General features: G+C 38.9%; 1 protein-coding gene across 2 annotated transcripts in view; it reads left to right on the top strand.

Moving 5' to 3' along the window:
* The first annotated feature begins 17,985 nt into the window (after positions 1-17,985).
* Positions 17,986-23,623, top strand: part of RAB9B (RAB9B, member RAS oncogene family) — a 37,411-nt gene continuing 31,773 nt past the window's right edge. For both annotated transcript variants that reach the window (XM_081808483.1, XM_081808484.1), the window contains exons 1-2: positions 17,986-18,184; positions 23,126-23,194. The gene's annotated coding sequence lies outside the window, so the exon portion shown is untranslated. The remainder of the gene's footprint in view (positions 18,185-23,125; positions 23,195-23,623) is intronic.

Here is a 23,623-nt window from a genome sequence, read left to right on the forward strand (position 1 = left end):
TTGTATATGGCCATTAGGATATTGAGGTATGTTTCCTCTATCCCTAATTTGTTGATGGTTTTTATCAAGAATGGATGCTGTACTTTGTCAAATGCTTTTTCTGCACCTATTGAGAGAATCATATGGTTCTTATCCTTTCTTTTATTAATGTGGTGTATCACATTGGTTGATTTGCAAATACTGAACCATCCTTGCAGCCCAGGAATAAATTCCACTTGATCATAGTGAAAGATTTTTTTAAAGTACTCTTGGATCCTATTAGCTAGTATCTTGTTGAGAATTTTTGCATCCATCTTCATCAGGGATTTTGGCCTATAATTCTCCTTTTTAGTGGGGTCTTTGTCTGGTTTTGGGATCAAGAAAATGCTGACCTCATAGAATGAGTTTGGAAGTTTTCCTTCCATTTCTACTTTTCAGAATAGTTTGAGAAGAATAGGTATTAACACTTCTTTAAATGTTTGGTAGAATTCTCCTGGGAAGCCATCTGGCCCTGGACTTTTGTTTTTTGGGAGATTTTTTTAAAAGATTGTATTTATTTATTGGAGAGAGAGAGAGAACAAGTGGGTGGAAGAGCAGAGGGAGAAGGAGCAGCAGACTTCCTGCCGAGTAGGGAGCCTGGCACGGGACTCAATCCCAGGACCCTGGGATCATGACTTGAGCTGAAGGCAGAAGTTTAACCAAATGAGCCACCCAGGTGCCCCTTTTGGGAGATTTTTTATTATAATTCAATTTCTTCGCTGGTTATCAGTCTGTTCAACTTTTCTATGTCTTCCTGTTTTAGTTTTTGTAGTTTATATGTTTCTAGGAATTTATCCATATGTTCCAGACTGTCCCATTTGTTGGCATATAAATTTTCATAATATTCTCTTATAATTGTTTGTATTTCTGTAGTGTTGGTTGTTATTTCCCCTCTCTTGTTTGTGATTTTATTTATTTGGGTCCTTTCTCTTTTCTTTCTGAGTCTGACAAGGGGTTTATCAATTTTATTAATTTTTTCAAAGAACCACCTCCTCGTTTCATTGATCTGTTTTTTGTTTGTTTGTTTCTATATCATTTATTTCTGCTCTAATCTTTATTATTTCCCTTTTTCTGCTGGCTTTAGGTTTCATTTGTTGTTCTTTCTCTGGCTTCATTAGATGTAAGGTTAGGTTGCTTATTTGAGATTTTTCTTGCTTCTTGAGGTAAGTCCATATTGCTATATACTTCCCTCTTATGACCACTTTTGCTGTACCACAAAGGTTTTGGACTATCATGTTTTCATTTTCAGTTGTTTCCATATATTTGTTTATTTCTTCTTTAATTTCCTGGTTGACCCATTCATTGTTTAGTAGGATGTTTTTTAACGTCCATGTATTTGTGGCCTTTCCAAATTTTTTACAGTTGACTTCAAGTTTCATAGCATTGTGGTCAGAAATGCTACATGGTATGATTTCAATCTTTTTATACTTTTTGAGGCCTGATTTGTGCCCTAGTATGTGATCTATTCTGAAGAATGTCCCATGTACACTTGAAAAGAATGTGTATTCTGCTGCTTTAGGATGAAATGTTCTGAATATATGTTAAGTCCATCTGGTCCAGTGTGTCATTCAAAGCCATTGTTTCCTGTTGGTTTTCTGCTTAGATGATCTGTCCATTGCCGTGAAAGAGTGTTAAAGTTCCATACTATTATTGTATTATTATCCTTTATGTTTGAGTTCCTTTATGATTGTTATTGTTTTATATAATTGGGTGTTCCCAAGTTGGGACATAAACATTTATAATTGTTAGATCTTCTTGTTTGATAGTCCCCTTTATTATGATATAATGCCCTTTTTCATCTCTTCTTATAGTCTTTGGTTTAAAATCTAGTTTGTCTGACATAAGTATAGCTACTCCAGCTTTCTTTTGACATCCACTTCCATGATAAATGTTTCTCCTACATTTTGTAAATTTGACTACAATATGTCTTTGGTGTTGGCCTTTTGTTGATTTTGATGGGAGTTCTCTGTGCCTCCTGGATTTGGATGTTTGTTTCCTTCCCCAGATTAGCAAAGTTTTCAGCTATAATTTCCTCAAATAAAGCTTTTACCACTTTTTCTCTCTTCTTCTTCTTCTGGGACTCCTATGATACAAATGTTATTACACTTGATGGAGTCACTGAGTTCCCTAAGTCTACCTTCATGATCCAATACTTTTGTTTCCCTCTTCTTTTCACCTACATTATTTTCCATAATTCTATCTTCTATATCACTTATTTGTTCCTCTGCTTCTTCTGTTCTTGTGGTCGTTACAGGGGCACCTGGGTGGCTGAGTCAGTTAAGCATCTGCCTTTGGCTCAGGTCATAATCCCAGGGTCCTCAGATCGAGCCCCATATCAGGCTCCCTGCAGGAAGCCTGCTTCTCCCCCTCCCTCTGCCTGCAGCTCTCCTTGCTGTGCTCTCTCTCTCTCTGTTAAACAAATAAATAAAATCTTTTAAAAAAGAATACAAATTAATGGTCATAAAGATGCTCACCAAACTCAGTAGAAAAATGGATGGGCATAGTGAGATCCTCTACAGAAATAGAAAATATAAGAAAATTCCAAACAAAAGTTACAGAGCTGAAAAATGTAATAACTGAACTGAAAAAAAAAATACACTAGAAGAGTTCAACAGCTGACTGGATGAAGCTGAAGACTGGATCAGCAAACTAGAAGACAAAGCAATAGAACTCACCCAGATACAGCAGCAAAAAGAAAAAAGAATTTTAAAAAGATGAAGACAACTTAAGGGACCTTTGGAACAACATCAAGCAGAATAACATTTGCATTATAGGGGTCCCAGAAGGAGAATAGAGAAAGAAAAGGCTAGAAAACTTATTTGAAGAAATAGCTGCTGAAAATTTCCCTAATCTGGGGAAGGAAACATACAGGTCCAGGAAGCAAAGTTCCAAATGAGATTAAGCCAAAGAGATCCATACCAAGACACATTATAATTAAAATGGTAAAAGCTAAAGATGAGGAGATAATCTTTAAAGCAGCATGAGAAAAACAAATTTATCATGTACAAGGGAAACCCCATAAGGCTATCGGCAGATTTTTCAGCAGAAACTTTGCAAGCCAGAATTGAGTGGTACAACATATTCAAAGTGATGAAAGGAAAAAAAAACTTCCAATCAAGAATTCTCTACTTGTCAAGTTATAATTCAGAATTGAAGGAGAGTTTAAAAGTTTTCCAGATAAGCAAAATCCACTAACCTAGCATTACAAGAAATGTTAATAGGATTTCTCTAAACTGAAAAGAAATGGCAATAATTACTAACAAGAAAGCATACAAAAGTAAAAATCTTACTGGAAAAAGTAAATACATAGTGAAAGTAGTGGATCACTTATAAAGCAAGTGTGAAAGTCAAAAGACAAAAAGCAAACTTAACTAAAACTACAGTGATTTGTTAACAGATATATATGAAGTGACATCAAAAATATAAAATGTGGAGGGGGAGAAAAATGTAAAGTTTTGGTATGTGTTCAAAATTAAGTTGTTATCAACTCAAAGCAGATCACTATATAGAAACTACAAGGGAAAAGAGGAAGAGAAGAAAGGAAAAGAGAGGATCTACAAAAACAGTGAGAAAACAATTAACAAAATAGCAATAAGTACATACCTATCAATAATTACTTTAATATAAATGGAATAAACACTTCAATCAAAATACAGAGTGGCTGAATAGATTTAAAAAAAATAAGGTCCAGGGTAGCTGGGTGGCTCAGTTGGTTAAGCAGATATCTGCCTTTGGCTCAGGTCATGATGCCAGGGTCCTGGGATCAAGTCCCGCATCAGGCCCTCTGCTCAGCAGGGAGCCTGCTTCTCCTTCTCCCTCTGTCTGCCACTCTGCCTACTTGTGATCTCTCACTCTCTGTCAAATAAATAAAATCTTTAAAATAAAAAAATAAATAATAATAAATTTAAAAATTTAAAAATAAGACCCATTTCTATATCATCAACAAGAGACTTACTTCAGAAGTAAGGACACACACACACAGACTGAAAGTGAAGGGATGGAGAAAGATATTCCATGTTAATGAAAATGAAAAGAAAACTGGTGTAGCTATCCTCATAGCAGAAAACATAGACTTTGAAACAAAGATGTAATGATAGACAAAGAGGGGCATTGCATAATGATAAAGGGGTCAATTCAACAGGAAGACATACATAACATTTATAAATATATATGCACCCAACATAAAAACATTAAGATATATAAAGCAAATATTAATGTACCTAAAGAGAGAAATTGACAACATTACAATAAAAGTAGGGGACCTTAACACCCCACTTATATCAGTGGATAGATCATCCAAACAGAAAATTAGTGAGGAAACATCAACCTTAAATGACACACTAGGCCAGATGGACTTAACAGATACATACAGAACAATCCATCCAAAAGCAACAGAAAATACATTCCTCTCAAGTGCACATGGAACAGCATAGATCAATTTTAGGCCACAAAATAAGTCTCAATAAATTCAAGAAAATTGAAATCATATCAAGCATCTTCTCCAACCACAATGATACAAAAATAGAAATCAATTGCAAGAAGAAAATTGGAAAAACACAAAAATGTGGAGATTAAACAACATGCTACTGAAAAAAACAAAGGGTCATCAAAGAAGAAAGCAAAAAAAAAAAAAAATACCTAGAGACAAATGAAAGCAGATATACAGCATACCAAAATCTTTGGAGGGCGCCTGGGTGGCTCAGTTGGTTGAGTGACTGCCTTCGGCTCAGGTCATGATCCTGGAGTCCCGGGATCGAGTCCCGCATCGGGCTCCCTGCTCGGCAGGGAGTCTGCTTTGCCCTCTGACCCTCCCCCTCTCATGTGCTCTCTCATTCTCTCTCTCTCAAATAAATGGAATCTTTAAAAAAAAAAAATCTTTGGAATGCAGCAAAAACAATTCTAAAAGGGAAGATCAGAGCAATGCAAGCCTACCTCAAAAAGAAGAAAAATTTCAAATACACAATCTAACTCTATACAAAAAGGAGCTAGAAAAAGAACAAATGAGGCCCATGGCCAGTAGAAGGAAGGAAATAATAAAGATTCACACAGAAATAAATGAAATAAAGACCAGAAAAAAAAGACAAGATCAGAGAAACTAAGGGCTGGTTCTTTGAAAAGATTTAAAAAAAAATGACAAATCTTTAGCTAGAGTAACCAAGAAAAAAAATGACAGGGCTCTAATAAACAGTATAAGAAATGAAAGAAGTTACAACTGACACCACAGAAATACAAAGGATCATAAAACACTAGTAGAATAATTATATGCCAATAAATTGGACAACCTAGAAGAAATGGATAAATCTTAGAAATACACAATTTTCCAAGACTGAATCATGAAGAAATAGAAAGTGTGAATAGACTGATTATTAGTAAGGAGATTGAATCAGTAATCAAAAACCTCCCAAAAAACAAAAGTCCAGGACTAGATGGTTTCACTGGTGAATTCTACCAAACATTCAAACAAGGTTTAATACCTATCCTTCTCAAAATTTCCAAAAAAATTGAAGAGGAGGAAAAATTTCAAACTCATTTTATGAGGCCAGCATTATTCTAATACCAAAACCAGACAAGGACACCACTACCAAAAAAAAAAAAAAAAGAAGAAGAAAAAGAAAGAAAATTACAGGCCAATATTCCTGATGAACACAAATGTAAAAATCCTCAACAAAACATTAGCGAACTAAATTCAACAATACATTAAAAAGATCACACACCATGCATGATCAAGTGGGATTTATTTCAGAGATGCTAAGATGGTTCAAAATCTGTAAATCAATCAACATGATTTTCCACATTAACAAAATAAAGGATAAAAATCATGTGATTATCTCAATTGATGCAGAAAAAGTATTTGACAAAATTCAACATTCATACACGATAAAAACTCTCAACAAAGTGGATTTAGAGGGAACATACTTGAACATAATAAAGGCCATATATAACAAACCCACAGCTAACATTATCCTCAATGGTGAAAAGCTGAAAAGTTTTCTTCTATGGTCAGGAACAAGACAAGGAGGCCCACTTTCACCACTTTTATTTAACATAGTATTTTTCTAGCCACAGTAATGAGGCTATAAAAGGAAATAAAAGGCATACAGTTTAGAAAGGAAAAAGTAAAGCTGTCACTATTTGCATATGACATGATACCATATATAGAAAACCCAAAAGACTCTACCAAAAACTGCTAGAGTTAATAAATGAATTCAGTTAAAGTAGCATGGTACAAAATAAACATACAGAAATCTGTGGCCTTTCTATGTATTAATAACAAACTATCAGAAAAAGAAATAAAGAAAACAATCCCATTTACAAATGCATCAAAAAGAATAAAATACCTAGGAATAAATTTAACCAAGGAAGTAAGAAATCTGTAAAACTCTGTAAAAATCTTTGAAAACTGTGACACTGATGAAAGAAATTGAAGAACACACAAATAAATTGTAAAGATATTCGGTGCCCATGAATTGGAAAACTTAATATTGCTAACATGTCCATACAACACAAAGCAATCTACAGATTCAATAAAATACCTATCAAAATTCAAGTGGCATTTTTCATAGAACTAGAACAAACAATTCTAAAATGTGTGGAAAAATAAAAGATCATGAACTAAAATGTATTGTGCTAAGCTAAATAAGTCAGTCAGAGAAAGACAAATATCATATGATTTCACTCATATGTGGAATTTAAGAAACAAAACAGATGAACATAGGGGAAGGGAAGGAAAAATAAAATAAGATAAAAACAGAGAGGGAGGCAAACCGTAAGAGACTCTTAACTATAGAGAACAAACTGAGGGCTGCTGGAGGGGAGGTGGGTGAGTGGGATGGGCTAAATGGGTGATGGGCATAAAGGAGGGCGCTTGGGATGAGCACTGGAGGTTATATGTAGTGATGAATCACTAAATTCTACTCCTGAAACCAATACTCACTATATGGTAACTAACCCGAATTAAAAAAAAAAAAAAAAAAAAGATCCTGAATAGCCAAAGCCAATCTTGAGAAAGAACAAAGCTAGAGGTATCACACTGCCTGATTTCAAGCTATACTACAAAGCTATAGTAATCAAAACAGTATAGTATTGGCACAAAAATAGACACACTGATCAGTGGAAAAGAATAAACAGCTCAGAAATAAGCCCACACATATATGAACAGTTCATTCATGACAAAGGAGCCATGAACATAAAATGGAAAAAGGACAGTCTCTTCAATAAATGGTGCTCGGAAGGGCATCTGGGTGGATCAGTCAGTTAAGTGGCTGCCTTCAGCTCGGGTCATCATTCCAGGGTCCTGGAATCAAGCCCTGTGTCGGGGGCGGGGGAGGGGGTGTCCCTGCTCAGTGGGGAGCCTGCTTCTCCCTCTCCCTCTGCCTGCCGCTCCCTCTGCTTGTGCACTCTCTCTCCCTGTCAAATAAATAAACAAAATCTTTTAAAAAATAAATAAATAATAAATAAATAAATGGCTAGGAAAACTGGACAACCACATGCAAAAGAATGAACCTAGATCATCTTAAATTATACACAAAAGTTAACTCAAAATGGGTTTAACCCATCTATGAGTTGAAAAAAAGGATAAACTGACCTCTTATAGACTTAGAACACAATGCTTTCTTTAAGAAAAGTTGAGAAAGCTTACTTTGGATGTTTTACATTAGCCAACACAATTTTCAAAATGTTAATTTTCATACAAACTGTCATATTATGACTTATACATTCATCTGAACAATGTTTTGTGTCATTTGCAACAGTTATAAGACAACAGATCTGTAATGTTCTCAAAACAAAGAAAGTAAAATATTGAATCTTTCAGCCTTGGAAAATTCTTATCTTTCAAAGAGAAATTGTTAGTACTTTACTGAACAATGACTTCATGCACAGAGATGCTGAGCATAGTATTTGCTTTGATTTTTTTTCTTTTAACCTGCATTCTTGCTGACAAGCAATGTATTTTTAGAAGCTACTCACCATCCTCAAAGAAAAAACTTGTATTTCTGATATTTTTTCCTTAAGAGATACTTCTACAAAACCTACCTGCCATGTCTGAGGTCAAAACTAGTACCAAAATAAGGGGAGTTAGAGGTTGCAGATTTCATCATTTTATAAGGAAAAACTTTCTAGCAAAGTAAACTAAATCATGGAATGGGCTGCTTGTGAAGTCATTATTCAGAGGCTGAATGACCACAGTCAGGGCGTTATAGAATGGATTCCTGCAATAGGTGAGATGCTAGAAAGAGTTTATGATTCTTGTACATGGGCCAGCTTATCAGAATCCCCCAGAGAACTTGTTAAAAACACATTCCTGAGCCCCACTGCAGAGATTTCAATGTCAGGGACTTGGAATCTATACTTTTGATAAATCCTCTATGTGATTTTGATGTGCAGCTAAGTTTGGGATTCAATGGATTGGATAATTTTTAATATCTCTGCCAAGACCAAGAATCTATATACAGAGTAAGATATTATTTAACATCATTGTCCTTATATCTTCTTAAAAATTCGTAGTTCTATCTAGAGGCTTGATAAGATGCAAATTCTATTTTTCAGCAAAAATACTTCATAGGTGCTGCTTTGTTTTTCCATTAGGAGTCATATGATATTTGATTATTACTCTTTTTGTAATGTTAGTTGACCTTGATGATCATTGCCTAGATCCATTAATTCATTAACCACTGTAAAATTCTGTCATTCTTTCTTAATTTATTAGCTGGAAATCATCTTTTTCAATATATTTTTAAAGATTTTATTTATTTGACACAGAGAGACACAGTGAGAGAGGGAACACAAGCAGGGGGAGGGGGGGAAGGGAGAAGCAGGCTTCCCGCTGAGCAGGGAGCCCGATGCGGGGCTTGACCCCGGACCCTGGGATCATGACCTGAGCCGAAGGCAGACGCTTAACGACTGAGCCACCCAGGTGCCCCTAGCTAGAAATCTTCTACTAAAACATTTTCCTCACAAACTATTTGGTTACACAGAGGAAGAATGTGTACATAAAAAGACAGGTTAAGTGTTTGGTTCATTATTTTATTTACCAGTTTCAAAATAATGAGCTAGTTTCCTTGCTTTCTCCAAGTTGACCAATTACATTTTTAAGTATCATTATGAACTCAGATATTTAAACATATTTGATATATTTCAATCCATTGTAGTTATTTTATTTGTTGATGCTCAAATTGCTTCACATTTGGTCAGTAAAGGCTCTTTAATTTTGCTCCCAAGTCCTTTCTGACACAACCTTAGTAGTGTTTCTCTATGGGGAAAAACCCATTTGTAAGTCCAGGTTGTTACCTGTGCTTCTGATCAATTAGCTATAAATCAGAGGTTCGCATGACCTCCTCCCCTTTGGATTCTATTAATTTCTAGAACAGCTCATAAATCTCAGGGAACCGCTTACTTACATTTACCAGTTTATTAAAAGTTATGTTAAAGGACGCAGATGAACAGCCAGATGAAGAGATACATAGGGCAATTTCTGGGAGAGTCCCAAGTGGAGGAGCTTCTGTCCCTGTAGAGTTGGGGCACATCACCCTCCCAGTACCTAGATATGTTTACCAACCTGAAAGCTCTCCAAACCCCATGCTTTTGAGATTTTTATGGAGGCTTCCTCACATAAACAGAATCAGTTATTAATTCCATTTCCAGACCCTCTCCCCTCTCCAAAGAAATGGGGGGTAGGGCTGAAAATTCTAAGTTTCTAATTATGGCTTGGTTTTTCTGGTGACCAACCCCCCATCCAGAAGCCCTCCAATAACTCACCCAGAGTCACCCCATAAGAAGAAAAGACACATATTTTTTTTAAGATTTTATTTATTTGAGAGAAAGAGAGCATGAGCTGGGGTGGGGGGGCAGAGGGAGAAGCAGACTCCGCTGAGCAGACAGCCCCATGCAGGACTCGATCCCAGGACCCTGGGTTAATGACCCGAGTCGAAGGCAGCCACTTAACCAACTGAGCCACCCAGGCGCCCAAACAAAAGACACTTCTTTCACCCAGGAAATTCCAAAGGATTTAGGAGCTTTGTGTCAGGAACTAGAGTCAAAGACCAAATATTACAGAGGAATTAAGATGATGGAGGAGTAGGGGGACCCTGTTTGTCTGGTCCCTGGAATACAACTAGATAGTTACCAAATCATTCTGAACACCAGAGAAATCAATCAGAGATCTGAGAAAACAAATGCTGCAAGTCTACCAGTAGAAAAGTGACCACTATTTGGAAGGTAGGAGGTGCAAAGACTTGAATCTAGTGTGATATAGCTGAGGATATGGCAGAGGGGAGAGAGCCTGCTTAAGGAGCATACCACAAAGTATTATAAGCAGCGGAATGCAAAATCAGAACTTTTAGAAGCCTACTATAGTGGGGAATGTGCCTGGCTTAAAGGTGTTCAGGTGGTGAAGCAGGGTGGAATCCCTGGTGTGACAGCATGGTTGGAGGACTTCTGGGGTTGCAAGAACGTGTGGTACTTGAGTGTGGCAGAGTTACTAGGCATAGGAGTGGGGAAGCCGGCTGTGAACAGCAAGCCTAGGTGCCAGCTTTCTGCGCTGTGTTGCCATAAACTGCGAACCACTGCATGGGCATGCAACCACTTTCCTGGGAGGGGTCCAGAAAAAAGCAGAAGTGCGCTGAGACACCCTCCCTCCCCAGGGAGGAACAGCATGAGTCCAACCCTTGGGAGTCGGTAGTATTTGGAGTTTTGAAACTCAGTCACATGCTTGAGATAAAAACGCTTGGTCAAAGGCCAGGTGAACACAGAGTTCTGATGGAAACTGGGGAGAAAAGAGTGATTGATTGCAAACTATTCTGAAAAGTAGAAAGGGAAGGAAAACTTCCAAACTCATTTCTATGAGGCCAGCATTACCTTAATCCCAAAACCAGACAAACACTCCTCTAAAAAGGAGAATTACTGACCAAAATCCCTGATGAAGATGGATGCAAAAATTCTCAACAAGATACTAGCTAATAGGATCCAACAGTACATTAAAAGGATTATTCATCACAACCAAGTGGAATTTATTCCTGGGGTGCAGGGGTGGTTCAATATTCACAAATCAATCAATGTGATACACCACATTAATAAAAGAAAGGATAAGAACTATATCATCCTCTGAATAGATGCATAAAAAGCATTTGACAAAGTACAGCATCCATTCTTATAAAAAGCATCAACAAAGTAGGGATAGAGGGAACATACCTTAACATCATACATGCCATATATGAAAGACCCACAGTTAATATCATCTTCAATGGGGAAAAACTGAGAACTTTTCCCCTAAGTTCAGTAACAAGACAGAGATGTTCACTCTCACCATTGTTATTTAACACAGTACTGGAAGTCCTAGCCTCAGCACTCAGACAACAGAAAGAAGTGAAAGGCATCCAAATCGGCAAAGAACAAGTCAAAATTTCACTGTTTGCAGACTATATGATACTCTATGTAGAAAACCCAGAAGACTGCAAAAAAACTGCTAGGATACAGGAATTCATCAAAGTTGCAGGATATAAAATCAATGCAAAGAAGTCAGTTGCACTTCTGCTCTGTGTTGCAACTGTACACTAACAGTGAAGCAGAAGAAAGAGAATTCAAGGAATCAATCCCATTCATAATTGCACTGAAAACCATAAAATACTTAGGAATAAACCTAACCAAAGACGTAAAGGATCTGTGCTCTGAAAACTATAGAATATTTAGAATGAAATTGAGGAAGACACAAAGAAATGGAAAAGCATGGAATGTTTTTCAGCATAGACATTTTAACAATATTTGTTCTTCATGGATTGGAAGAACAAATATTGTTAAAATGTCTATGCTACCCGAAGCAATCTACACATTCAATGCAATCCCTATCAAAATACCAACAGCAGGGGCGCCTGGGTGGCTCAGTTGGTTAAGCGACTGCCTTCAGTTCAGGTCATGATCCTGGAGTCCCGGGATCGAGTCCCATATCGGGCTCCTTGCTCAGCAGGGGGTCTGCTTCTCCCTCTGACCCTTCCCCCTCTCATGTGCTCTCTCTCTCTCATTCTCTCTCTCAAATAAATAAAATCTTTTAAAAAAAAAATACCAACAGGGCGCCTGGGTGGCTCAGTTGGTTAAGCGACTGCCTTCGGCCCAGGTCATGATCCTGGAGTCCCGGGATCGAGTCCCGCATCGGGCTCCCTGCTCGGCAGGGAGTCTGCTTCTCCCTCTGACCCTCCTGCCTCTCATGCTCTCTGTCTCTCATTCTCTCTCTCTCAAATAAATAAAATCTTTAAAAAAAAAAAAAATACCAACAGCATTTTTTACAGACCTGGAACACACAGTCCTAAAATTTGTATGGAACCAGAAAAGACCCTGAATAGCCAAAGTAATTTTGAAAAAGAAAACCAAAGCTGGAGGCATCACAATTCTGGACTTCAAGCTGTATTAGCTGTAATCAAGACAATATGGCACTGGTACAGAAACAGACACAATGATCAATGGAACAGAATAGAGAATCCAGAAATGGACCCTCAACTCTATGGCCAACTAATCTTTGACAAAGCAGTAAAGAATATCTAATGGAAAAAAGACAGTCTCTTCAACCAATGGTGTTGGGAAATTGGACAGCCACACACAGAAGAATCAAACTGGACCACTTTCTTACACCACACACAAAAAATAAACTCAAAAAGGATGAAAGACCTAAATGTGAGACAGGAATCCATCAAAATCCTATGGGAGACCAAAGGCAGCAACCTCCTTGACCTTGGCTGCAGCAACTTCTTGCTAGACATGTCTTCAAAGACAAGGGAAACAAAAGTAAAAATGAACTATTGGGACTTCATCAAGAGAAAAAGCTTTTGCACAACAAAGGAAACAGTCTACAAAACTAAAAGGCAGCCTATGGAATGGGGGAAGATATTTGCAAATGACTTATCAGATAAAGGGCTAGTATCCAAATCTATAAAGAACTTATCAAACTCAACACCCAAAAAACCCAAAAAATCCAGTTAAGAAAGGGGTAGAAGACATGAACAGACATTTCTCCAAAGAAGACATACAAATGGCTAACAGACACATGAAAAAATGCTCAACATCACTCAGCATCAGGAAAATACAAATCAAAACCACAATGAGATACCACTCCACACCAGTCAGAACGGCTAAAATTAACAACTCAGGAAACAATAAATGCTGGCAAAGATGTGGAGAGAGGGAAACCCTCTTAAACTGTTGGTGGGAATGCAAACTGGTACAGCCACTCTGGTAAACAGGATGGAGTTTCCTCAAAAAGTTAAAAACAGAACTACCTTATGACCCAGCACTTGCACTAGTAGGTATTTATCCAAAGGACACAAAAATAGTGATTTGAAGGGGCACATGCACCCCAATGTTCATAGCAGAAAACTATGGAAATAGCCCAGATGTCCATTGACAGATGAATGGATAAAGACGGATAAAGAAGATGTGATATATATATATATATATCAATCTTCCATATATATAATGGAATATTACTCAGCCATCAAAAAGAATGAAATCTTGCCATTTGCAATGATGTGGATGGAACTAGAGGGTATTATGCTAAGCAAAATAAGTCAGAGAAAGACAAATACCATGTGATTCATTCATATGTGGAATTTAAGAAACTAAACAGATGAACATAGGGGAAGGGAAGGAAAAATAAAAAAGACAGAAAGGGAAGGAAACCATAAGAGAATCTTAACTCTAGGAAACAAACTGAGGGTTGCTGGAGGGGAGGTGAGTGGGACGATGAGGTAATTGGGTGATGGGCATTAAGGAGGACACTTGATGTAATGAGCACTGGTTGTTATGTGCAACTAATGAATCACTAAATTCTACCCCTGAAACTAATAATACATTATATATTAACTAAATTGAATTTAAATTTTAAAGAAGACCAAATATTAGAACAAAAGATGTTCCCACTGGTCTTATCACTTAGGAATTTACATGGAATTTAGGAGCTCTGTGCCAGGAACCGGAGCTAGAGACCAATACATTATTTTCTATTATCTCACAGTTCCTTAGCTTCTTTGATATCTAGTATGACAAGATATTCCAGGTTCATCCTGGACACTTCTTGCCACAGACCTAGAATCAGCCATTTCTCTAAGAAACCTTGGTTCCTTTCATTGGAGAATGGTACTTAGAATCTCAGTCTAGGGGCGCCTGGGTGGCTCAGTCGTTAAGCGTCTGCCTTCAGCTCAGGTCATGATCCCAGGGTCCTGGGATCGAGCCCCGCATCTGGCTCCCTACTCAGCGGGAAGCCTGCTTCTTCCTCTCCCACTCCCCCTGCTTGTGTTCCCTCTCTCGCTGTGTCTCTCTCTGTCAAATAAATAAAATCTTTAAAAAAAAAAAAGAATCTCAGTCTAAGTACTAGAGTTGCTTTTTGACACAGTTTTTCATTGTTTCTGAGTGTTTTTTAGTGGACAAAGATTGAAAATACGTATGTTTTTAAAAATAATAAAACTAAATTCATACTGAGGCTTTCAATAACTGAATAGTTTTTAGAGATTTTTCCTTCAGGCTATGGAAGAACTTGCAAAATATCCCTTTTCCACAAGATTATCCCCAGCCAAGTGATAAAAAAAAATATATCACGTCTAGTACTAATGATGTACTATATTTTGGCTAAATTGAATTTAAATTAAAAAGATATGGTGTCACCAGAACCAGTGACTTGCTTTGGACAATGATTGGTAAATATTGACAAATTTTACTGTCCAATTTCCTTTTTACATATTTATGGCTACTATATTTTCTGAATAAAACATCAGATGGTGTCATAAGTATTACTGTAAATGTGGGGACAAAAGAACAAAATATTCAAAAGCAGAACTATCTGGAAAATATGAAAAGTATAGTTGCCATAGAAATACTCTAGGCCAAGGATGGCAAACACATTGCTTCCTCCATGGTAGTCATCTCTAACTAATCAGTCTTTCCTACTGAGCTGGATGCACCTTAGAATCCTTCACAGCACAATTCTCAAAAAAACCACTACAAACCAATCTGAGTGGCCAAGCAAGATGACAAGTATTACCATCCATGTTTAAGGCAAACCAATGTCCTTTTATCACATTACAACTTTGTGAAATTGATTAAGACAGCAGTTGCCAAATTGGGTTCTGAGGTGCACTAGTGCTGTTACCAGGTGTTCCATAAATAAAAGGAATCTGTGGTCTCAAATATTTGGGAAATGTTTGGTTTTTAAAAAAGGGCTTCTTTGGGCGCCTGGGTGGCTCAGTTGGTTGAGTGACTGCCTTCGGCTCAGGTCATGATCCTGGAGTCCCTGGATCGAGTCCCGCATCGGGCTCCCTGCTTGGCAGGGAGCCTGCTTCTCCCTCTAACCCTCCCCCCTCTCATGTACTCTCTCTCTCTCTCATTCTCGCTCTCTCAAATAAATAAATAAATAAATCTTTAATAAATAAATAAATAAATAAATAAAAAAGGGTTTCTTTAATGCAAAATTCCAAAAGTCTTTAAGTTCTAATATGCATTATAATTCTCCAGGAAGGGAAATAGTATGCATTGTTTATTAATTTATTTGAACTCTTCATGGAACTCTTTTGTTCATATGCATCTTGTGACCACTGAATCAGGCTTTTCTTTTATATTAATTACATTCCAATTACGTCTTCTTTAAGCCCAGGTCAATGTATTTAGAACTGAATCAGGATTGGGGACTTTTGGAGATAATAAATTGCATACATTGAATGCTGATTTTTGCATGTATGTGTTACTCTACAAAAGTCACATTTTCTCCATTATCTAAAGACAATCATGGTTTAGCTTCCTATGTACTGACTGCACTAAGATTCTGTTTTTGGTAGAAAAGTGATGTGTGTGTGTGTGTGTGTGTAACTGTGTCACAAAGATAGGATTAAATTATTTCATTATGCATGGAAGAGTTTTTCATGGAGAGCATGGTCTGAGAGATCGCAGTGATGGATCATTTAGAATAGTCTAGTCTGAGAGCCACAAAACCACCTACAGCAGTTACTTTGAAACTTTGAGCTGTCCACTTTGTGCTGTTTCCTCATTAACTAATGGTAGTCACATTGCTTCTGTTCCACATGAATGGTAGTTGCTTTTCAAAAGGCCTCTAAAGATTCTTTTAGAATAGGATTTGCAGTTAGGAGTCTTTGGACTAACATAGGATTTCACTTACCCCTAGGGGTTCCCACATTCTGCAAATATGTAATGCCTTCAGCAGTATGAGCTTCTGGCTACAGAACTGGGTGCCCAAGCCTAGAAATTAAAAGTTCCTTAAAACTTGCAAACAGGTTTAGAGGATTCTCGGAGATTATTAAACTTGGAAAAGTAGCATCTAGAGAAAAGGACAAAAGAGCCTAGATTCACTTAAAGATGAGAGACTCTAATATGAAGAACTGTTATTTTGAGTAGTTCACAAAACAATTCATTGGAGTGCAGAAAGACAACACAGACATCAACATATTTATTTTTTCTCATTTTTTTTAAATTTCTGTGTTGGAGTATTGTAATGTATACGTATTATAATGTATCTATAATGTAATGTATAAAGTATATATACACAGTAGTACATATATATAACCTATAAATACATATACATATATTGGGGCCCATGCTCAAAAGTTTTCTTTTATTACAAATAAGAATGTGTGAGTAAAAATTTGATTTAGAGGATTAAGTACATCTCTTTATCAGAAGTGTGTTTTAGGGTGTTTGTGTGGGGGGCAGGACTAGTTTAAGTAGAGGCACAAGGGATTCAATTAGATCCATTCATTTTATTTTAAAATAACAATAATTGATGATATAACCTTCATTCATATTAAACAAATATTTTCTGAGCATGTCCTATGTAATAAACATTGACCTAGGCTCTGAGGATATGATGGAAAATCTAAACAGTCATAATCCTGGACTTTATGGTAAAACATAGTTTCGTGGAGGAAGGCAGTTTTCAATCAAATAATCATACATTTAAATATCTCATCGTAAATGGATACATATTATGAAGGAAAAGTACAGCAGGCTGGCTATATGGGCCACCAGAAAAGAAATCAGGGCACTTTCTCTATTCTGGGGTTATTGAGAAAGGTTACCTTAAGGAAGTGACAGTTAACCTGGGCCTGTGAGATTGACTGAGTGGCTGACTTGTGAAGAGAGAGAGAGTGGCCCAGATGCAGGGAGAGCATATGTGAGAGCCCTGAGGGGGGCACATGGTGAGCGAGGGGCAGTGCCATACAGGCACAGGTTCTCATACAACGGGGAAGCTTCGGAGGTGGATCTGCCTGACAGAGTCGGAGTGCAAGCGAAATGACGCCAGGAGCTCTTTTGGTCTCAGGGGGAAAAAATCACAAACTAGTTGGAGGTACCAGAGGGCCACAGGACACAAAAAGGGACTGGCTGGGTGGTTAAGCACAATTGGAACACTGCGTTCTGCCCCAGCAACATGTCCAGAAACCTCAGGTAATACTCTCTGTGTGGCCGTCTAGAAAGGTAACTGTTAAGATTAAAGGGCAGTGTGTTTTCCAGGCCTGAGCTATCAATGTGAACCTTTCTGTTTGGATTGCCAAGAGAATTTCATGAGCAGTGCCCAGCTAGAGGGTCTAGTAAGGCGCTGTGATCATGGGTTTCCCTGAGTTATTTGAAACCAGAGGGTGTATGTGCTATTCTCTGCAAAAGTAGAGGGTTTGGAGGAAAGGTAAATGTGAGGTAAGTTGAAGGATAATTGCAGGAATTGGGGCGTGGCCCGGGCAGCAGAGGAGCTAAACGGGAGAGCAATAGTTGACGGTCCATGGTCATTGTGCCTACTAATCGGCGAGGAGAGGAGAGGACAAGGGAGGCCAGGGTTGGACTCTGCGCATGAAGGAAGAGCGAGCGAGCCAGGGAGCGCTCTCGACACGCGAGGGCAGGAGGCCGCTACGCCGGGTCTCCGGCTCCAAGAAAGGGGCACAAGGAGGCGGCGCGGGCCCCGCCCCCTCCCCTGGCGGGCGCGGGCGCGAGACGCTGCGCGGCGGCGGTGGCGGGCGCGAGCGGCAGCTGTCAGGCCACCGAGGTCCGAGCTGCTCTTGCTGCCCCACCGAGGACGAGAAGGCGGCAGGAGCGGTGACCGTGTCACTGAGGAGCCGGACTGCCGGCACGCAGAGCTGACCTGCCTGGCACCCGCGGCCCCCCCCCCACCATCTCTCTCCCATTGTATTGGGTAAGGTGCGGGTGCGTGGGCAGGGAGAGGGGCTAGCGACCAGTGGACGCGGGCGGCCGGGAGGTGGGGGGACCTGTGGGAAGAGGGAGAAAGGGAGGTCTAGGTGATCCCCCGGGGCATCTGCACCTTGGGAAAGAGGCGTAGGCACTGCAGGGGTCGGAGTTGGGGGGGAAGGTGACGATGGAGGGGGGCGTTGCTGAGTAATTCGGAGCGGCTGGCAAAGCCCCGCAGATAGACGCAGGGCTCCGTGGGGAACGGGTGTGGCTCAGTGCGCATGCGCCACAGCTGCTCGTTCTGAGAGATGGGGATGAGGTGAGATGACCCGGGTCCGAGGTAGTTGGAACTGTGCGTAACATCTCACTTTCTAGATCCCCAATGCCAACAGTGACCCTGTCGTAGAGATAACAGCATTCCCAGTCTCCTAAGGAAGATTCTTTCCCCTATACTCTGCTCTCTTAATGTCACCCAAACCTCACCTACCTGTCTCCTGGCAGTCTACTTGGGAAGAAATGGCCTGTGACAGGGCCAAATTGCTATCTAGTGTGCCTTCGGGCTCATAGCCCTAGAGCTGTTGTTGTGAGGAGTGAAAGGTTAGAGGTGAAATTCCACATTGAACCCTTCCGGTTGCATATAGGATATAAATATGGTCATAAATGTGGGAATAGTGTTTCAGTGGCATGACAGCTGTGGCATTTGGACTCAGAGCAGGAATGTAGCTGATAACTTGATTGCTCTACACAATGAATCCAGTGCGTCAGACGGCTTCCCCGCTACAGAACCCTCCCCCACCCCCACCAACAAGCATCAGGTTGTACTGGAAACAACCTACACCATTTAAGGTAGAGGGTCTCAAAGACGCAATCACTTCTTGTTTGTATTGATTTTTACATAAGTTAAAGAAAGCCCTGCCCAGTTCTCCAGTGCAATATTTTCCAAATACTGTGCCAGGAATCAACAGTGAGTTGGGTGGCCCAACCAGTGTGTCACTAAGATGGGCTTTCCCTGTAGCTTCAACCATGGCTCCTCCCCTGTGCAGATTACCACCACGGCCACTCTCATCCACTACCTAGCTCTCCCCTGCTGCTCTTCCCCTACCCCCAGCCCTACAGTACCACATCCCTGTCAACACATACTCCCAAACAAACTGCACAATGGATTTGAGCATCATTCCGCCCATGGCAACCAAACTGATGTTGCCAGTTTGCTTTTCTATTTCTCGTCTATCCATCATCACACTAAAATATTCTGTTTTCAAAGGTTCAACCTCTTTCTCGTCATTGTACTGCTTCTTTTCACACTCCCCCCCACACACACACCCCTAAGCATCCCCAGCTAAATACAATAATTTTAATAAGCTGTGTGGGTGCGGGCACAGCAGATTCAAAAGGTTTCAAGTGTGTTGAAGAACAAAGAAAACTAGGGAGCATTGGTTATGTGAGTTTCTAATTTACCTTATTGTCTGAGACTTAGACTCTGGGGGAAAAAAAGTGAATATACTATTCTTAGAAAATTCTTGTTAATTGTGGAGAGTGGGTAAGAAAGGGGAATTGCATCTCCGGGACATTTGAGTTATTCAAAGGCAGATCTTTCTCTGAATAGGACCAAAATCAGATTAAACATTTTAGTCAAAATCCTAAGCTGATATGGGACCCATACAAGATGCATAAGGGATTTGACTTTCCCGTTAAATGTACTTAGGTTTATCAAAGAATTCCATTGCCTCCTTAATGCTATCTTCTTTTAAGGTTTGACTTTAATCTGGCATATTCTGGAGGAGGAAAAAATTTTGGTTTACTTTTATACTGTGCTAGTCCTTTTTGAGTATGTACTAAAGGATATCACACTTATTTTCAAATGATGATAATGATAATGATGGTTGGGACGCCAGCCTCCACTGAAAACATAATGTGGAGATAATTATACCGCTCTGACATTTGGTGGGGATAGAGAAATTTATATGTTTCTCTTAAAAATGGAGGGGCGGGGGAGGGAAACTAGAGCATTGCCACTGGCTTTCAACAGGTGAAATCCCTGGTAAGTCCCATCTAGAAAGTGATGCAGATAAGTCCGTAATTTCTGCTCTTTAGTCACAAATAAATAATAGTATTTGGACATCTTACAGAACTGCAGACCTCTTGTACCTTGGCATCAATTCAGAGGCATTAGTTCTGAGCACCCACCTAAACAGTTAACTAATAAGTGAATATTATTCATTATCCATAGGAAGGATATGCTTGCTGCATGGATGGAGGGGCTTCAAAGACATACAAACAAGGGTTTTACCATCCAGGAATTTAAAATTTGGTTGTGTAGGAAAGACATACTTAGAAAAAAAAGGGGAGTTTAAACTAAATAAGGCAATATAATGATACCATTTCAACTGTAAATCATGAGATCTGAAGTTTATATGTTAATTCATAAATTCCTTGAGGGTAGGACCTTGCTTTAAAAATGTATGCATTTCCAACAGTGCCCAAGTTGAGTGTTCAAGTTCCAATGGGTGCTCAAGTAATGAAGCTTTGCAAAGTAGGTAGGGAGAAACCAGAGGCAGGGAGAGAAGAGCCAGGAAGTTTTCACAATAGATTAGATGCAAGGAGATGTGGGTCAAAGTGAGGATGGTAGCAGAGGACCGGGAAAGAATATTCCAAGGAAAAATCCACAGGATTTAGTGACTGAAGACAAGGAGACATGTCTAAACTGTATTCAATTCTACCTTCAGGAGACAAATGGGAGTTGGAGACAGTGGAGGAGAGCGGAGGGTTAGCTTAGTAAGGACAGAGCACACAATAGGCACTCAAATGTTTTCTCAATCATCAGTAGCAGGATTGGACCAGAAGACCCTTAGGGTCCCCCTGACGCTAAGATTCTGTGGTGTATGCAGATACTCAAAATTGTTAGGGACCAAGGCCTTCTCAGATATTGAAGGAAGAGGAAAGGAAGAATTGTGATCTTCCTACTGGCAGGCCTTTTCTGAGGAGGGTTCATACTGAGTCACAAGGCCCCCAACAGTGAATGACAGGAGGTGAAGGAGCAAGAGGAACAAAAATCTCAAACCCAAAATTTCAATACATGCTTACAAATTTTTGCAAACTTCCTAAGTTATTCATCCCCCCCGCCTCGCCAAATCCTGTGAGTTAAGCAGGGCAGATATTATCAGCTCTGTATTTGTATAGGAAGATATTGAAACAAAGCAAGATTAAATAACCTGCTCAAGTTCATAAAATAAATGAATGGCGTAGTAGTGATGAAGACTTTTGTCTCCTGATTGCTGCCAACCCAGTGCCCTTCACACAGAGCCACACTGCTTTTCCTCCCTTTTCCCTGGTATAGAACCTATGTACCCAGAAGTTGTATGTGCAAATGACCAAATAGGGAATGCACAAGCAACTGCAGCATTATCTCAGATGGTTATTAATACTTCATCATTATTCCTGGAGTTGAGTATTTGGTTTCCACATTCACTCAGTCCTTGACCATCATTTGAGTTGATCCACAGCTGAGAAAGGAGAGTTAGTGAGTTGTTTAATCACGCAAACACCTGTTTGCTAGGAACTTGAGGAAGCTCATTTGGCACGGGCCCTTAATACTACCAGTACTGTTACCCAAGTTTGTACTTCCTCTGTTCCTTTTTTAAGTGAGCAGTCTGTAAAATTATCCTACAGACCCATATAAAGGATAAAGAAGTGTGCTAATGCTTGTTTCATTTCCATTTAAAGAAATGTTTGTTACTTGAACTAGTTCCAAAGAAAGCAATTTGAGAGCAGGAAAAAAGAGGACAAAAATCAGTAATGGTAGAAAACTTGAAAATTTTTTAGAGTAGATATAGACCAAGAAGGAAGATAAAGCCTATCAATTTAGAAGACATTATTTAAATTCATAATTACTGATTTAGGTCTCTGATGAATTCCTTATTATATGCTTTATCTATATTTGAAAAAAATAACATGAGATTATTAGGCAATAGAGATTTCTTACACTCTTCTTTATTCTTAAGAAAGAATACTCAACAAATCTAAGAACTGTTTTTCTCTTTAGACCAGCACTCTTGATGCTGCTTAAATAACACTCTTGCCATAATTAACTATAATGTTAAGTGAATGTTGTGTTTGAATTTAATAAAGCCAGCTAAATACTAAAACCTGTGTTCAAGACATGATCAAAATTAATGAGTAAAAAAATTAGCCAAGAGAATATATTGTAAACAGGGAATCTCCAAACATTATTTCTTTTTTTTTTTTTTAAAGATTTTATTTATTTATTTGACAGAGAGAGAGACAGCGAGAGCAGGAACACAAGCAGGGGGAGCGAGGGAGAGGGAGAAGCAGGCTCCCCGCTGAGTAGGGAGCCCGATGTGGGGCTCGATCCCAGGACTCTGGGATCATGACCTGAGCCGAAGGCAGATGCTTAACGACTGAGCCACCCAGGCGCCCCCAAACATTATTATTTCTTCTCTGATCTTATGGAATCAATTTCAGAGACAACCTCGACGCAGATTGGTGAATGCATTAATAACTTTCTTGGAGATGAGAACATTGGTAGACATAAAGGGAAGGAGTTTCATCTCTGACTTAGGATTTCGACATGTCTTAGACTCCTCCTCTGTGCTTTCCCTTTCCTGAATATCATCTATTGTGACTATCATCTACTTCCTTTGATTTACCTTTACTTTGAATGAAGAGTTCAGTGGAGGGACAATATAAAACTCTAAAAGCCATATGAAGTACACTCATTAGGACAAGTTAAAGTTTTTGCAATAATATTATTTTGTCCGTGTTAAGCATTTGTAGCATTTTGAACTCTTAAGTATATTTGTGAAAAGCATCCTCTACAGGTAAGTTGAGGTGGGTCTGTTTCTTTCCTGACTTGAGTATATTTATATATAGCCTTAACTTTGTTTTATTATACATTTTTAAAAATAACATTTCCCAATCCATTTTCTAGAACCCTAAAAAGAAAGAATAAAACAACAAGGAAAAGAAAAGACTAAAATTGTGGCAAAGACCCAACTGGGTAGGTATATATATTTTTTCATTTGATCTCTTAAAAAGGAATATTTAGAAAAATATATAATTATTACACATGCACCAACATAATACTAAGGACTAATGAGGCTTTTTAAAATTACATTTCAAATGTGTGTGCCTCCAGAAGCTCTTTTGCATGTGCTCTTTTGATCAGTAATTGGTTTTCATCTCTTTGGGTCTCTTGCATGAATAACACCCAGTTAACATCATCATTGTTTTGTTCCCACAGTGGACCTAGTGTGAGAGTACTTACCAAAATCTAGTACCGGTTAGTTGTTCAGTAAACGTTTGATCTTTTTATCGTAAGATGCATTCTAGATATTCCATGTACAGACATGTTGTGGAGGTACCAAGAAGGGTACTGCATTGTTATTAGCACTTTAAAGTTTACAGTCTATTTTCATTGGTGCCATTA

The sequence above is a fragment of the Leptonychotes weddellii genome, chromosome X (assembly GCF_054177405.1).
Source record: "Leptonychotes weddellii isolate Sample4059 chromosome X, ASM5417740v2, whole genome shotgun sequence".
Lineage (NCBI taxonomy): Eukaryota > Metazoa > Chordata > Mammalia > Carnivora > Phocidae > Leptonychotes > Leptonychotes weddellii.